At 45.8% G+C, this 17,063-nt stretch overlaps 1 protein-coding gene across 1 annotated transcript in view; it reads right to left on the bottom strand.

Annotated features, from left to right (window-relative positions):
* LOC139266027 (membrane-spanning 4-domains subfamily A member 8-like) overlaps nt 1–15,254 on the bottom strand; it is a 65,214-nt gene extending 49,960 nt beyond the window's left edge. Inside the window, exon 1 of the mRNA XM_070883798.1 lies at nt 15,158–15,254. The gene's annotated coding sequence lies outside the window, so the exon portion shown is untranslated. The remainder of the gene's footprint in view (nt 1–15,157) is intronic.
* Nucleotides 15,255–17,063: the final 1,809 nt, after the last annotated feature.

The raw sequence follows: 17,063 nt of genomic DNA on the forward strand, positions 1-17,063 counted from the left end.
CATGAGGCACAAAAGATTAATGTGCAGGTACAGCAAGTGATCAGGTTGGCCTTTATTGCAAAGGGGATGGAGTATAAAAGCAGGGAAGTCTTGCTACAGCTATACAGGGTATTGGTGAGGCCACACCTAGAATACTGCGTGCAGTTTTGGTTTTCATATTTACGAAAGGATATACTTGCTTTGGAGGCAGTTCAGAGAAGGTTCACTCGGTTGATTCCGGGGATGAGGGGGTTGACTTATGAGGAAAGGTTGAGTAGGTTGGGCCTCTACTCATTGGAATTCAGAAGAATGAGAGGTGATTGTTAAGCTCATAATGAAATAATGTAACTGAGTATTGTAGACATGAGTAAGTGTGATCTTAGCTCCTTTATTCAAACTCCAGAGTGTTGGTACAGTGTAGGAGGCCTGCTTATATACAGTGCTCCCAAGGGATGCTGGGATCCCTTGGGACTCCAACAGGTATGCCCTCTGGTGGCGATATGATACAGGTTGCCTAAGGTTGCATACATAACATCCTTCCCTCCCAAATTCAATAGTACACTTATTTGCATTGTGAGACGATCTGGGGCTTTTCGTTCCCTTGTCGATCGTCTCGGTGCAAGTGCAGGTGTGGGTGAGTTGGTTGGTTCTTCGCTGGGCTGCTGGGCAGCTGGCCTTGCTGGGCTGCTGGGGATGATGAGGTCAGCTTCGTGGTCGACCGTGATGTCAGTTGCTACTTGTGTGTGTGTTGGAGGTCGAAGTTGGTGATGTCCTCTTCGGGTTGCTCGTGGCTGTTTGTGAATCGCAGTTTGGTTTGGTCCAAATGCTTTCTGCAAGTTAGTCCATTAGCAAGTTTGACCAGAAACACCCTACTCCCTTCTTTGGCTATGATGGTGCCAGCAAGCTATTTGAGATCGTGTCCATAGCTGAGTACACATACAGGGCCATTGACTTCAATATCGCGTGACAAGTTTGCGCGATCATGCTATATGCTTTGTTGATGCCGCCTGTCCTCAACGTGATCATGGAGATTAGGGTGGACAAGAGAGAGCCTTGTTTTGAGTGCCCTTTTCATGAGCAGCTCGGCTGGGCGAGCCCCGGTGAGCGAGTGGGGTATGGTGCAGTATCTGAGCAGGACTCGGGACAGGCTGGTCTGCAGGGAGCCTTCCAACACACGTTTCAAGCTTTGCTTCATGGTTTGAACTGCCCGTTCTGCCTGGCCGTTGAATGCGGGCTTGAATGGGGCTGATGTGACGTCCTTGATCCCATTGCGGGTCATGAATTCCTTGAATTCAGCACTGGTGAAGCACGGCCTATTGTCGCTGACAAGGACACCAGGCAGGCCGTGCGTGGCGAACATGGCTCGTAGGTTTTCGATGGTGGCAGTGGACATGCTTACAGCCATTATTACACACTGAATCCATTTTGAATAAGTATCCATAACAACCAAAAACATTTTGCCTAGAAACAGGCCCGCAAAGTCAATGTGGATCCTAGACTACGGTTTGGAGGGCCATGACCACAAACTTAGCGGTGCCTCTCTGGGTGCATTGCTCAGTTGAGAGCAAGAGTTGCATTGGTGCACGCATGACTCCACGTCTGAGTCGTTGCCGGGCCACCACACATGGGATCTGGCTATAGCTTTCATCATTACTATGACAGCGTGGGTACTGTGTAGGTCGCATATGAATGTTTCCCTGCCTTTCTTAGGCAAAACCACACGATTTCACCACAAAAGACAGTCCGCCTGTATGGACATTTTGTCTTTGCGCCGCTGGAACGGCTTGATCTCTTCATGCATCGCCGCTGGGACGCTGGACCAGCTCCCATGGAGGACACAGTTTTTTACAAGGGACAGTAAAGGATCCTGGCTGGTCCAGGTCCTGATCTGGTAGGCCGTAATGGGTGACTTTTTGTTTTCAAATGCATCCATCACCAAGAGCAAGTCTGCAGGCTGTGCCATTTCCACCCCAGTGGTGGGCAATGGTAGCCGACTGAGAGCATCAGCGCAGTTCTCTGTGCCTCGTCTGTGGCGGATTAAATAGTTATATGCAGACAACATGAGCGCCCATCTTTGGATGTGGGCAGAGGCATTGATAGTAATCCCTTTGCTCTCTGAGAATAGCGATATGAACGGCTTATGGTCAGTTTCTAGCTCAAACTTGAGACCAAACAGAAAGTGGTGCATTTTTTTCACCCCGTAAACACATGCCAGAGCTTCTTTTTTAATCATGCTGTAGGCCCTTTCGGCCTTGGACAAACTCCTGGATGCATAGGCGACCGGTTGCAATGTTCCCGATTCATTTGCTTATTTTAACACACACCCGACCCCGTATGAAGACGCATCGCAAGCTAGCATTAAACGTTTACATGGGTTATACAGAACATGCAGTTTGTTGGAACATAACAGATTTTTGGCTTTCTCAAAAGCAGCTTCTTGTGATTTCTCCCATATCCAGTCATCTCCCTTGCGTAGCAGCACATGTAGGGGTTCTAGAAAGGTGCTTAACCTGGGTAAGAAATTACCAAAATAGGTGAGGAGTCCCAGGAATGACCGCAGCTCCGTCACGTTCTGTGGTCTCAGCGCGTTCTTGATGGCCTCTGTCTTGGCGTCGATGGGTCTGATGCCATCTGCCGCGAATCTTCTCCCCAAGAACTCGACCTCTGGCGCCAGGAAAACATACTTCGAGCGTTTCAACCTGAGTCCCACGCGATCTAGCCGACTTAGAACCTCTTCCAGGTTCTTCAAGTGTTCGATGGTGTCCCGACCTATGACCAGAATGTCGTCCTGGAAAACCACAGTGCACGGAACCGACTTTAGCAGGCTCTCCATGTTCCTTTGAAAGATTGCCGCGGCTGATCGAATCCCAAATGGGCATCTATTGTAGATGAACAGACCTTTGTGCGTGTTGATGCAGGTGAGGCCTTTCAAAGATTCCTCCAGCTCCTGCGTCCTGTAGGCCGAGGTCAAGTCCAACTTGGCGAATGTCTTTCCTCCAGCCAGGGTCACAAATAGGTCGTCTGCCTTTGGTAGCGGGTACCGGTCCTGTAGCAAAAAACGGTTAATCGTTACTTTGTAGTCCCCATAAATTCTGACCGTGCCATCGCCTTTGAGAACCGGAACAATCAGACTGGCCCACTCGTTGAACTCCACCGGCGCGATGATGCTTTCTCGCTGCAGCCTGTTCAGCTCAATTTCCACTTTCTCTCGCATCATATGCCTTGTAGTGGATGGGTCATGTACCGGGAACCAAGTGGATCTCTACCTTTGCCGCCTAGAAACTTCCGATGCCTGGCTCAAACAACAATGGGAACTTGCTCAGAATCTGGGCACATTTAGCATTGTCGATGGACGAAAGCGCTCGGATGTCGTCCCAGTTCCAGCGGATCTTTCCCAGCCAGCTTCTGCCGAACAGTGTGGGGCCATCTCCTGGTACAATCCATAGTAGGAGCTCATGCACTACTCCATCATAGGAGACTTTTACTGCTGCGCTGCCAATAACAGGGATCAGCTCTTTAGTGTAAGTTCTTCGCTTGGTATGAATGGGGCTAAGCTTGGGCCTGTGTGCCTTATTGCACCACAGCCTGTCAAAGGCCTTTTTGCTCATGATAGACTGATTCGCACCTGTGTCCAGTTCCATGGATACTGGAATTCCGTCCAGTTCGACTTTTAGCATGATCGGTGGACATTTCGTGGTGAACCCCGTACACTTCTGCCTCCTCGGTTTGAGTCTCTAGTTCACAGCCTGATCCACCATGGATCGATTCTCCTCTGCAACATGGTGGTTTGCAGGGTTTGCAGCTTGTCTGCACATTCGCTGGAGGTGGCCCATTGTTCCGCAGTCTTTGCACACATAGTGTTTGAAGCAGCATTGATGGGCTCGATGATCACCTCCGCAGTGCCAAGAAGGTGTTAACTGCCTCGCATTAACATTTGATGGCAGACTCTAGGTCATCTGAGGTCATGCAGCTGCAGGTATATACGTTCTGCCATATGCATTCCTGCCTAAAAACGACATTACTTTGTGTACAGTACTTGCCGAAACCTCTTTATGCTGTGAAATTTGTTTGGTGTTATCGCTGGTGGACATAAATGCCTGGGCTATCGTTATGGCTTTGCTCAGGTTCGGTGTTTCAACAGTCAATAGTTTGCGAAGGATAACCTCATGGCCTATGCCAAGCACAAAGAAGTTTCTTAGCATTTATTCAAGGAATCTATCGAATTCGCAATGTTCTGCAAGGCGCCTTAGTTCGGCGACGTAGCTCGCCACTTCCTGGCCTTCAAACCGTTGACACTTGTAAAATCGATACCTTGCCATCAGAACGTTTTCCTTTGGATTTAGGTGCTCCCGGACCAGTGTACACAATTCTTCATACGATTTGGTTGTTGGTTTCACTGGAGCTAGAAGATTCTTCATGAGGCCATAGGTTGTTGCCCCACAGACGGTGAGGAGGATCGCCCTTTGTTTGGCAGTGTTCTCGTTGCCTTCAGCTCATTGGCCATGAAGTATTGGTCGAGTCACTTCACGAAGGCCTCCCAGTCGTCCTCTTGTGAGAATGTCTCCAGGATACCAACAATTCTCTGCATTTTTGCGTGATTGTTCATTATCTCATCGTCAGTTGTTAAGCCCATAATAAAGCAATGTAACTGAGTACTGTAGGCATGAGTAAGTGTGACCTTAGCTCCTTTATTCAAAACCAGAGTGTTGGTACAGAGTTGGAGGCCTGCTTATATACAGTGCTCCCAAGGGATGCTGGGATCCCTTGGGACTCCAACAGGTATGCTCTCTGGTGGCGGTATGATATAGGTTACCTAAGGTTGCATACATAACAGTGATCTTATCGAAACGTAAGACTATGAGGGGGCTTGACAAGGTGGAAGTTGAGAGGATGTTTCCACTGATGGGGGGGGGGGGGGGGGAACTAGAACTAGAGGGCATGATCTTAGAATAAGGGGTCGCCCATTTAAAACTGAGATGAGGAGAAATTTCTTCTCTGAGGGTTGTAAATCTGTGGAATTCGCTGCCTCAGAGAGCTGTGGAAGCTGGGACATTGTATAAATTTAAGACAGAAATAGACAGTTTCTTAAACGATAAGGGGATAAGGGGTTATGGGCAGCGGGCAGGGAAGTGGAGCTGAGTCCATGATTAGATCAGCCATAATCTTATTGAATGGTGGAGCAGGCTCATAGAAACATAGAAACATAGAAAATAGGTGCAGGAGTAGGCCATTCGGCCCTTTGAGTCTGCACCGCCATTCAACAAGATCATGGCTGAACACCCACCCCCGACCCCCCCAGCCGCAAGAACCATATCCAACTCCCTCCCGAACACATCCAATGAACTAGCATCAACAATTCTCCGGGGCAGGGAACCCCACAGGCCAACAACTCCCCGAATGAAGAAGTCTCTCCCCATCCCAGCCCCAAACTACCCATCCCCCATCCCAAGACAGTGCCCCCCCCCCCCTCCCCGCCCGGCTCCGGACCCACCCAACACCGGGAACACTCCCCTCTCACCCAACCAGCCCCGTCCTATCAGAATCCTTCCCAAATGCCGAACACCCCTGGATGTTGAGCCCCCAGTCCCGGCCACCCCGGAGCCACGCCCCCGCGACACCAACCACACCAATCCACCAACCGCCATCTGCGCAGTCAACCCGTCCACCCCACTCTGAACACTCCCCGCACCGAGGCACAGAGCCCCCAGGCCTACCCCTCCAACACACTTCGCCCCCCCCCCCCCCCCAGACCTCCGCTGCAATGTGGCCCCTCCCGTCCCCCGCCCTGGGTTTCTCCGCCCCCCACCTCCACCACTCTCCCCTCCATCCCCCGCCCCCGTCTCCCCTCCACTTCCCTTTGCCTCCCCGCACAGGCTCCCATCTTGGGGGCAGTAACCTTCTGGGGCTGGGAATTTTAGCCCCCAGCGTGGAAGTCCTGCTCCCGCCGCAGAATTGGCCTTACCACCCCTCAATGGAAGCGGAGTGCAATTTCCCACACTCCATTTCCTTTGGGGGCAGTTACCGGGGCATGACTGGATGCTCCTGTGACAGTTTGAACTGGTGCTCTCCACTCTTTGTCCTGTGACAGTTTGAACTGGTGCTCTCCACTTTCTCTCCTGTGACAGTTTGAACTGGTGCTCTCCACTCTCCCGTCCTGTGACAGTTTGAACTGGTGCTCTCCACTCTCCCGTCCTGTGACAGTGGGAACTGGTGCTCTCCACTCTCTGTCCTGTGACAGTTTGAACTGGTGTTCTCCACTCTCTGTCCTGTGACAGTGGGAACTGGTGCTCTCCACTCTCCCGTCCTGTGACAGTTTGAACTGGTGCTCTCCACTCTCTGTCCTGTGACAGTTTGAACTGGTGTTTTCCACTCTCTGTCCTGTGACAGTTTGAACTGGTGCTCTCCACTTTCTCTCCTGTGACAGTTTGAACTGGTGCTCTCCACTCTCCATATGCTCGAGGGGCCATATGGCCTACTCCTGTTCCTATTTCTTATGTTCTTATATTCTTATACCTAAATGCAAGGAGTATAGTGAATAAGGCAGATGAGCTGAGGGCACAGATAGACATGTGGAAGTATGATATCTTAGCGATTACTGAAACATGGCTTAAAGAGGGGCAGGACTGGCAGCTCAACGTTCCTGGTTATAGGGTATTCAGATGAAATAGAGAGAGGGTTAAAAAAGTAGGGGAATGGCAATATTGGTTAAAGAAACAATTATAGTTGTGGGAAGGGATGATATGTTAGAAGGATAATCAAATGAGGCCATATGGGTTGAAGTGAAGACCAAAAAAGGGGACATCACACTGCTGAGAGTGTATTATATACCCCCAAACAGTCTGAGGGAGATGGAAGAGCAAATTCTAAGCAAATTTCTGACACGTGCAAAAACAATAGGGCAGTAATAGTGGGGGATTTTAATTACTATAATATTAACTGGGATACAATCAGTATAAAAGTTATAGAGTGCATAGAATTTATAAATTGCATTCAGGCCAACATTTTTATCCAGTAAGTAGCAAGCCCAACAAGGGTGGGGGTGGTTTTGGATCTAGTTTCAGGGAATGAAACTGGGCAGGTGGAAGGAGTATCAGTGGGAGAGCATTTTTGTGGTAGTGATCATAATGCAGTTAGTTTCAGCATAGTTATGGATAAGGACAAAGATAAAAGGTACTAAATTGGAGGAAGGCCAATTTTACTAGGTTGAGAAGTGATTTAACAAAAGTGGACTGGAACCAGCTACATGTAGGTAAATCAGTGTCAGAGCAGTGGGAGGCATTCAAGAGGGAGGAACAAGATGTTCAGGGTTAACATGTTCCCACAAAAAAAGGGTAGAACTTCCAAATTTAGAGCTCACTGGATGATGACATGGTGCATACAGTGTAAGATAAGGCAAAAAAGGGAAGCTTATATCAGACATCAATATTGTAGCAAGCCTAGAAGAATATAGAAAGTGTAGGGGTGAAGTTAAAAAGGAAATTAGGAAAGCAAATAGAGGGCATGAAAACATTCTGGCAATTAGAATCAAAGAAAACCCAAAGATGTTTTATAATTACATGAAGAGCAAGAGAATAACTTAGGAAAGAGTAGAGTCTCTTAGGGACCAAAAATGGTAACCTATGTGTGAAGGCAGAGGATGTGGGTAAGGTACATAATGAATACTTTGTGGCTGTCTTCACAAAAGAGGGGGGCAAAGCCAACGTTGAAGTTAAGGAGGAAGAGAGTGAAATATTGCATGGGATAGACATAGTAAGGCAGGAAGTATTAAGGGATTTAGCATCTTTGAAAGTAGGTAAATCACCAGGACTGGATGAACTATATCCTAAGCTATTAAAAGAGGCAAGGGAGGAAATTGTGGAGGCTCTGACCATTATTTTCCAATCCACCTTGGCTACAGGAGTGGTGCCAGAGGATTGGAGAACTGTTAACATTGTACCATTGTTTAAAAAGGGAGGAAGGGATAAAATGAGTAATTACAGGCCAGTTAGTTTAACCTTGGTGCTGAGCAAATTATTGGAATGAATTCTGAGGGACAGTATAAACCTTTATTTAGAAAGACACAGTTTAATCAAGGACAATCCACATGGATTTGTTACAGGAATGTCGTGGCTGACTAACTTGATTGAATTTTTTGAGGAGGGTTGAAGAGGACAATGCATTTGATGTAGTGTACATGGATTTTAGCAAGACTTTTGAAAAGGTCCCAAATGACAAGCTGATCAAAAAATTAAAAGCCCATAGGATCCAAGGGAGAGTGGCAAGTTGGATCCAAAATTGGCTCGGGGCAGGAAGCAAAGGATAATGGTTGATGGGTGTTTTTTTGTGAATGGGAGGCTGTTTCCAGTGGGGTTCCACAGGGCTCAGTGGCTAGTCCTTTGCTTTTTGTAGTATAAATGAATGATTTAGATTTAAATGTAGGGAGCATGATAAAGAAGTATGCAGATGATACAAAATTTGGCTGTGTGGTTGATAGTGAGGAGGAAAGATTTAGACTGCAGGAAGATATCGATGAACTGGTCAGTTGGGCAGAAAAATGGAAAATGGAATTCAATCTGGAGAAGTATGAGGTAATGCATTTGGGGAGGGGCAACAAGGCAAGGGAATACACAATAAATGGGGGGATATTGCGAGGTGTGGTGGAACAGAGGGACCTTGATGTGTATGTCCACAGATCCTTAAAGGTAGCAGGACAGGTCGATAAGATAGTTAAAGCTGCATACTGAATGCTTTCCTTTATTAGCCGAGTCATATAATATCCACAGCAGGGAAGTTATGCTAGAACTGTATACAACACTAGTTAGGCCACAGCTTGAATACTGCATTCAGTTCTAGTCAGCACATTACAGGAAATATGTGATTGCACTAGAAAGAGTACAGAGGAGATTTACGAGGATGTTGCTAGGACTGGAAAATGTTAGCTATGAGGAAAGATTGGATAGACTGGGGTTGTTTTCTTTGGAACAGAGGAAGCTGAGGGGAGATTTAATTGAGGTGTATAAAATTAAGAGGGGCCTGGACAGAGTGGGTAGGAAAGACCCATTTCCCTTGTCAGAGGGGTCAATAACCAGGGGGCCTAGATTTAAAGTAGTTGGTAGAAGGATTAGAGGGGAGATGAGGAAAAAAGAAATTCACCCAGAGGGTGGTGGGAGTCTGAAACTCACTGCCTGAAATGGTGGTAGAGGCAGAAATCCTCATCATGTTTAAAAAGTACTTGGATGTGCACTTGAAGAGCCGTAACCTACAGGGCTATGGAACTAGTGCTGGAAGGTGGGATTAGGTTGGGTAGCTCTTTTTCGGCTGGCACAGACACAATGGGCTGAATGGCCTCCTTCTGTGTCATAATTCTTCTATGATTCTATGAATCTTATCTACCTTGTTAGTGACCTCAGCAAAGAATTCAACTATATTAGTGAGATATGGCTTACCATTAACAAATTAACAAATTCATGTTGGTTCTCTCTGATTAACTGATATTTGTTCAAGTGCTCAGTGCTCATTCACTCTGTCCCTAATGATCGATTATAGTAGCCTCCCCACAACTGACACTAACCTGACAGACATGGTTTCTATCCCACCCTACTTAAATAATGTAGTATTATTAGAAAATTTCCCATCGAATGGCACAATTCTCAAATCAAGGTAGCTTTGAAAGATGATGGCTGATGCTTCTGCAATTCCCCAACCTACTACTTTTAACATCCTGGACTGGAAACCATAAGGTCCTGGAGCTTCGTCGGTTTTAAATCCCACTATTTTGTCCATTACCATTTTGATACTTATATTGAATCCAATAAGTTATTTCCTTTGATTTATTTTCAGTTTCCCTTCTATCATTGGTATTGTATCCTCTTCCTCTGCTGTGAAAATGAATTCAAAGTGCTCGATCATCTTATCTTACCATATCACTTGTAGAATCATAGAATGATAGAATGGTTACAGCACTGAAGGCGGCCATTTGGCCCGTCGAGCACATGCCGGCTCACTGCAAGAGCACTCCAGCTCAACCCACTCCCCCACCCTTTCCTGTAGCTCTGAATTTTTTTCCCATCAGGTACTTATCTAATCTTCTTCTTAGGCAGTCCCTCAGACTCGAGGATGACTTATCTAATACCCTTTTGAAAGCCACAATTAAATCTGCCTCCACCGTGCTTTGAGGCAGTGCATTCCAGATCCTAACCACTCGCTGCGTAAACACGTTTTTCCTCATGTGGCCTTTGGATCTTCTGACAATCATCTTAAATCTGTGCCCTCAGGTTCTCAACTCTTCAGCCAATGGGAACAGTTTTTCTATTTACTCTGTCTAGACCCTTCATGATTTTGAACATCTCTGTCAAATATAATTTCAATCTTCTCTGCTCTAAGGAGAACAAGCCAAGCCTCTCCAGTCTATTCACATAACTGAAGTCGTTCATCACTTGAACCATTCTCGTAAATCTTTTCTGTACCCTCTCCAAAGACTTCACATCCGTGCGGTGCCCAGAATTGGACACAATACTCCAGTTGTGGCCAAACCAGTGTTTCAGAAATGTTAATCATAGCATCCTTTCTTTTGTACTCTATGCCTCTATTTATGAAACCCAGGATCCCATATGCGTTTTTAGCCACTTTCTCAAGCTATCCTGCCACCTTCAATGATTTGTGCACATATAACCCCCGTGGCTTCCTTTAATGGGCACATATCTCTCTGAGCTACTCTTATTATAGTTATATATTTTATTATTAGCCTCTAAATTACTTGTAAGTGTTATTGTATTTCTTTTCCTTAATATTTTCTTTATGTTCATGTGTTGTTTTCCATATTTCTCCCAGCCAGCTGGCTTGCCACTATTTTGGCATTGCTGTAAGCCACTTGCTTAGTTTTATACTGCACCTTGCCATATATGTTGACCATGGTTACTTGACTGCACAAAGCAGCTATTCTCTTTAGGTGTGTGCACCGATTTTATACTAAACACTTCCTTGAATATCTCAGGTTACCTGTTGACAGTTCAGCCCAGATTAACGTGTTCAGGTAATGGGTCATTGCTTCTATGTTAGCCTTACATAAGTTTAAAAACTTGGTTTGAGAGTGATCTTTCTCCTTCTCAAACGTAACGTCAAACACCATCATAGAAACATAGAAACATAGAAAATAGGTGCAGGAGTAGGCCATTCGGCCCTTCGAGCCTGCACCACCATTCAATAAGATCATGGCTGATCATTCCCTCAGGACCCCTTTCCTGCTTTCTCTCCATACCCCTTGATCCCTTTAGCCGTGAGGGCCATATCTAAATCCCTCTTGAATATATCCAATGAACTGGCATCAACAACTCTCTGAGTGAAGACATTTCTCCTCATCTCAGTCCTAAATGGCCTACCCCTTATCCTAAGGCTGTGTCCCCTGGTTCTGGACTTCTCCCAACATCGGGAACATTCTTCCTGCATCTAACCTGTCCGGTCATAATCTTATAAGTTTCTATGAGATCACCTTTCATCCTTCTAAACTCCAGTGTATAAAGGCCCAGTTGATCCAGTCTCTCCTCATATGTCAGTCCCACCATCCCAGGAATCAGTCTGGTGAACCTTCGCTGCACTCCCTCAATAGCAAGAATGTCCTTCCTCAGATTAGGAGACCAAAACTGAACACAATATTCCAGGTGAGGCCTCACCAAGGCCCTGTACAACTGCAGTAAGACCTCCCTGCTCCTATACTCAAATCCCCTAGCTATGAAGGCCAACATACCATTTCCCTTCTTCACTGCCTGCTATACCTGCATGCCAACTTTCAATGACTGATGAACCATGACACCCAGGTCTCATTGCACCTCCCCCTTTCCTAATCTGCCGCCATTCAGATAATATTCTACCTTCGTGTTTTTGCCCCCAAAGTGGATAACTTCACATTTATCCACATTATACTGCATCTGCCATGCATTTGCCCACTCACCTAACCTGTCCAAGTCACCCTGCAGCCTTTTAGCATCCTCCTCACAGCTCACACTGCCACCCAGTTTAGTGTCATCTGCAAACTTGGAGATATTACACTCAATTACTTCATCTAAATCATTAATGTACATGGTAAATAGCTGGGGTCCCAGCACTGAACCCTGCAGCACTCCACTAGTCACTGCCTGCCATTCTGAAAGGGACCCGTTTATCCCGACTCTCTGCTTCCTGTTTGCCAACCAGTTCTCTATCCATGTCAGTACATTAACCCCAATACCATATGCTTTGATTTTGTACACCAATCTCTTGTGTGGGACCTTGTCAAAAGCCTTTTGAAAGTCCAAATACACCACATCCACTGGTTCTCCCTTGTCCACTCTACTAGTTACATCCTCAAAAAATTCTAGAAGATTTGTCAGGCATGATTTCCCTTTCATAAATCCATGCTGTCTTGAACCGATCCTGTCACTGTTTTCCAAATGCGATGCTATTACATCTTTAATCATTCATTCCAGCATTTTCCCCACTACCGATGTCAGGCTAACCGGTCTATAATTCCCTGTTTTCTCTCCCTCCTTTTTAAAAAAGTGCGGTTACATTAGCTACCCTCCAATCCATAGGAACTGATTCCAGAGTCCATGAAATGTTGGAAAATGACCACCAATGCATCCACTATTTCTAGGGCCACTTCCTTAAGTACTCTGGGATGCAGACTATCAGGCCCCGGGGATTTATCGGCCTTCAATCCCATCAATTTCCCCAACACCATCTCCTGACTAATAAGGATATCCTTCAGTTCATCCTTCTCACTGGACCCTCGGTCCCCTAGTATTTCCGGAAGGTCATCCTTGATGAAAACAGAAACAAAGTATTTGTTTAACTGGTCCACCACTTTGTTCCCCATTATAAATTCACCTGAATCAGACTGCAAGGGACCTACATTTGTTTTCACTAATCTTTTTCTCTTCACATATCTATAGAAGATTTTGCAGTCAGTTTTTATGTTCCCAGCAAGATTCCCCTCATACTCTATTTTTCCCTTCCTAATTAAACCTTTTGTCCTCCTCTGCTGTATTACATAATTCTCCTAGCCCTCAGTTTTGTTGCTTTTTCTGGCCAATTTATATGCCTCTTCCTGGATTTAACACTATCTTTAATTTCCCTTGTTAGCCACGATTGAGCCACCTTCCCCATTTTATTTTTACTCCAGACAGGGATGTACAATTGTTGAAGTTCATCCAGGTGATCTTTAAATGTTTGCTATTGCCAATCCACCGTCAACCCTTTATGTATCATTTGCCAGTCTATTCTAGCCAATTCACGTCTCATACCATCAAAGTTACCTTTCCCCAAGTATAGGACCCTAGTCTCGGAATTAACTGCGTCACTCTCCATCTTAATAAAGAATTCTACCATATCATGGTCACTCTTCCCCAAGGTGCCTCGCACAACAAGATTGTTAATTAGTCCTTTCTCATTACACATCACCCAGTCTAGGATGGCCAGCCCTCTAGTTGGTTCCTCGACATATTGGTCTAGAAAACCATCCCTAATACACTCCAGGAAATCCTCCTCCACTGCATTGCTACCAGTTTTGTTAGCCCAGTCAATATGTAGATTAAAGTCGCCCATGATAACTGCTGTATCTTTATTGCACACATCTCTAATTTCTTGTTTGATGCTGTCCCCATCCTCATTACTACTGTTTGGTGGTCTGTACACAACTCCCACTAGCGTTTTCTGCCCTTTGATATTCCGTAGCTCCACCCATACAGATTCCACATCATCCAAGCTAATGTCCTTCCTTACTATCACATTAATTTCCTCTTTAACCAACAACGCCAGCCTGCCTCCTTTTCCTTTCTATCTATCCTTCCTAAATGTTGAATACCCCTGGATGTTGAGTTCCCAGCCTTGGTCACCCTGGAGCCATATCTCCGTGGTGCCAATTACATCATATCCGTTAACTGCTATCTGCGCAGTTAATTCGTCCACTTTATTCCGAATATTCCTCGCATTGAGCCACAGAGTCTTCAGGCTTGTCTTTTTAACATCCTTTGTCCCTTTAGGATTTTTCTGTAATGTGGCCCTTTTTGCTTTTTGCCTTGGTTTTCTCTGCCCTTCACGTTTACTTTTCTTCTTTCTATCTTTTGCTTCTGCCCTCATTCTACTTCCCTCTGTTTCCCTGCATAGGTTTCCATCCCCCTGCCATATTAGTTTAACCCCTCCCCAACAGCACTAGCAAACACTCCCCCTAGGACTTTGGTTCCGTTCCTGCCCAGGTGCAAACCGTCCGGTTTGTACTGGTCCTACCTCTCCAAGAACCACTTACAATGTCCCAGGAATTTGAATCCCTCCCTTCTGCACCACTCCTCAAGCCACGTATTCATCTGAGCTATCCTGCGCTTCCTACTCTGACTAGCATGTGACACTGGTAGTAATCCTGAGATTACTACTTTTGAGGTCCTACTTTTTCATTTAGCTCCTAGCTCCCTAAATTCATCTTGTAATACCTCAACCCATTTTTTACCTATATCGTTGGTACCTATATGTACCACGACAACTGGCTGTTTACCCTCCCCCTTCAAAATGTCCTGCACCCACTCCAAGACATCCTTGACCCTTGCACCAGGGAGGCAACATACCATCCTGGAGTCTCGGTTGCGGCCGCAGAAATGTCTATCTATTCTCGTTACAATAGAATCCCCTATCACTATCGCTCTCCCACTCTTTTTCCTGCCCTCCTGTGCAGCAGAGCCACCCACGGTGCCATGAACTTGGCTGCTGCTGCCCTCCCCTGATGAGTCATCCCCCTCAACAATACCCAAAGCGGTGTATCTGTTTTGCAGGGGGACGACCGCAGGGGACGACCGCAGGGGACCCCGCACTACCTTCCTTCCACTGCTCTTCCTGTTAGTCACCCATCCCCTATCTGGCTGGGTAACCTTTACCTGCGGTAAGGCCAACTCACTCAACGTGCTATTCATGTCATTCTCAGCATCATGGCTGCTCCAGAGTGAATCCACCCGCAGCTCCAGTGCCGCAATGCGCTCTGTCAGGAGCTGTTAAGATCATCGTGTTATGATCACTGTTTGTCAGATTCCCTTAACTGTTAAGTTATTAATTATTAATTCTGGTTCCTTACTCACTGCTACCTCCAGTGTAGTGCAAATGCTCCGGTGAACAAGAGCCCCTTCAAGAGAAGTGGATACCGGTAACCAACAGAAAGAGTTAGAAACTATCTTAATCTTACCTGAGTGCCACCAATCTTTCTCGGGCGCCAGTGGTCCGGGTTTTTATGCTGGGCAGAGTTGCCAGCTCAGTCTGATGTCAGTGTGTTGCAAACAAATCATTGTCGTGAGTAAGCATTTTTCCACCAGTCAGTAAGTTAATTATATTACTTGCTGGTAATATATAGCCAATCAAATCTCACTCCCTCCTCCAAGTCCAATGGTTGCTCCAAGGTCGTGTTTTGATTTAGGATTCTTTCCTCACACAAGGAAGTTGCATTCCTTGCTTAAGTTGGTGGAACTGGATTATTTCCCCACGTTTCCTTATGACGTTATGGAAATTTTTTAAAGCCAACAGAGAACAACTGAAAAAATGATTGAGAGGGAAGATAGATTATGAAAGTAAACTAGCACGAAATATAAAAACAGATAGTAAGAGTTTCTATAGGTATGTAAAAAGGAAAAGAGTGGCTAAAGTAAATGTTGGTCCCCTGGAGGATGAGTCTGGGGAATTAATAATGGAGAACAGTGAAATGGCAGAGACATTGAATAAATATTTTGTATCCGTCTTTACGATAGAAGACAATAAAAACATCCCAATAGTGGATAATCAAGGGGCTATAGGGAGCGAGAAACTTAATACAATCACTATCACTAATGCAGTAGTACTAGGTAAAATAATGAGACTAAAGGCGGACAAGTCCACTGGACCGGATGCCTTACATTCTAGGGTCTTAAGAGAAGTGGCTGCAGAGAGAGTGGATGCATTGGTTGTAATCTACCAAAATTCCCTGAATTCTGGGGCAGTGCCAGCAAATTGGAAAACCGTAAATATTACTCTCCTATTTAAAAAATGAGGCAGAAAAAATGCAGGAAACTATAGACAAGTTAATCTAACAGCTGTCGTTGAGCAGGCCAACATCCCTAGCACTGAAGCACTGACCACACTTGATCAGCTCCGCTGGGCAGGCCACATCGTTCGCATGCCAAACACGAGACTCCCAAAGCAAGCGCTCTACTTGGAACTCCTTCACGGCAAACGAGCCAAAGGTAGGCAGAGGAAACATTACCCTCAAAGCCTCCCTGAAAAAGTGCACCTAGGAGTCCCTGGCCAAAGATCGCCCTAAGAGGAGGAAGTGCATCCGGGAGGGCACTGAGCACCTCGAGTCTCATCGCCGACAGCATGGCAGGCTGCGGAAAGAGCATGCGGCAAACCTGTCCCAACCAGCCTTTCCCTCAACGACTATCTGTCCCCCTGTGACAGGGACTATGGTTCTCATATTGGACTGTTCAGCCACCTAAGGACTCATTTAAGAGTGGAAGCATATCTTCCTCAATTCCAAAGGAATGCCTATGATGATGATGACATTGAGAAAATGCTGGAGTCAATTATAAGGAAGCATAGCGGGACATTTGGAAAAGCATGATTCAATCAAGCAGAGTCAGCATGGTTTCATGAAAGGGAAATCATGTTTGACAAATTTGCTGGAGTTCTTTGAGGATGTATCGAGCAGGGTGGATAAGGGGGAACCAGTGGATGTAGTGTGTTTGGATTTGCAGAAGGCATTCGATAAGGTGCCACATAAGAGGTTACTGCAGAAGGTAAATGCTCATGGGGTTGGGGTTAATATATTAACATGGATAGAGCATTAGTTAACTCACAGAAAACAGAGAGTTGGGATAAATGAGTCATTTTCTGGTTGGCAAACGGTAATTACTGGGGTGCCGCAGGGATCAGTGCTAGGTCCTCAACCATTTACAAGCTATATTAAGGACTTAGTTGAAGGGACCGAGTGTAATGTAGCCATGTTTGCTAATGATACAAAGATGGGTCGGAAAGAAAATTGAGAAGGACACAAAAAATCTGCAAAGGGATATGGTCTAAGTGAGTGGGCAAAAATTTGGCAGATGGAGTATAATGTGGGAAAA

Source organism: Pristiophorus japonicus, chromosome 6, assembly GCF_044704955.1.
Source record: "Pristiophorus japonicus isolate sPriJap1 chromosome 6, sPriJap1.hap1, whole genome shotgun sequence".
Taxonomy (NCBI): domain Eukaryota; kingdom Metazoa; phylum Chordata; class Chondrichthyes; family Pristiophoridae; genus Pristiophorus; species Pristiophorus japonicus.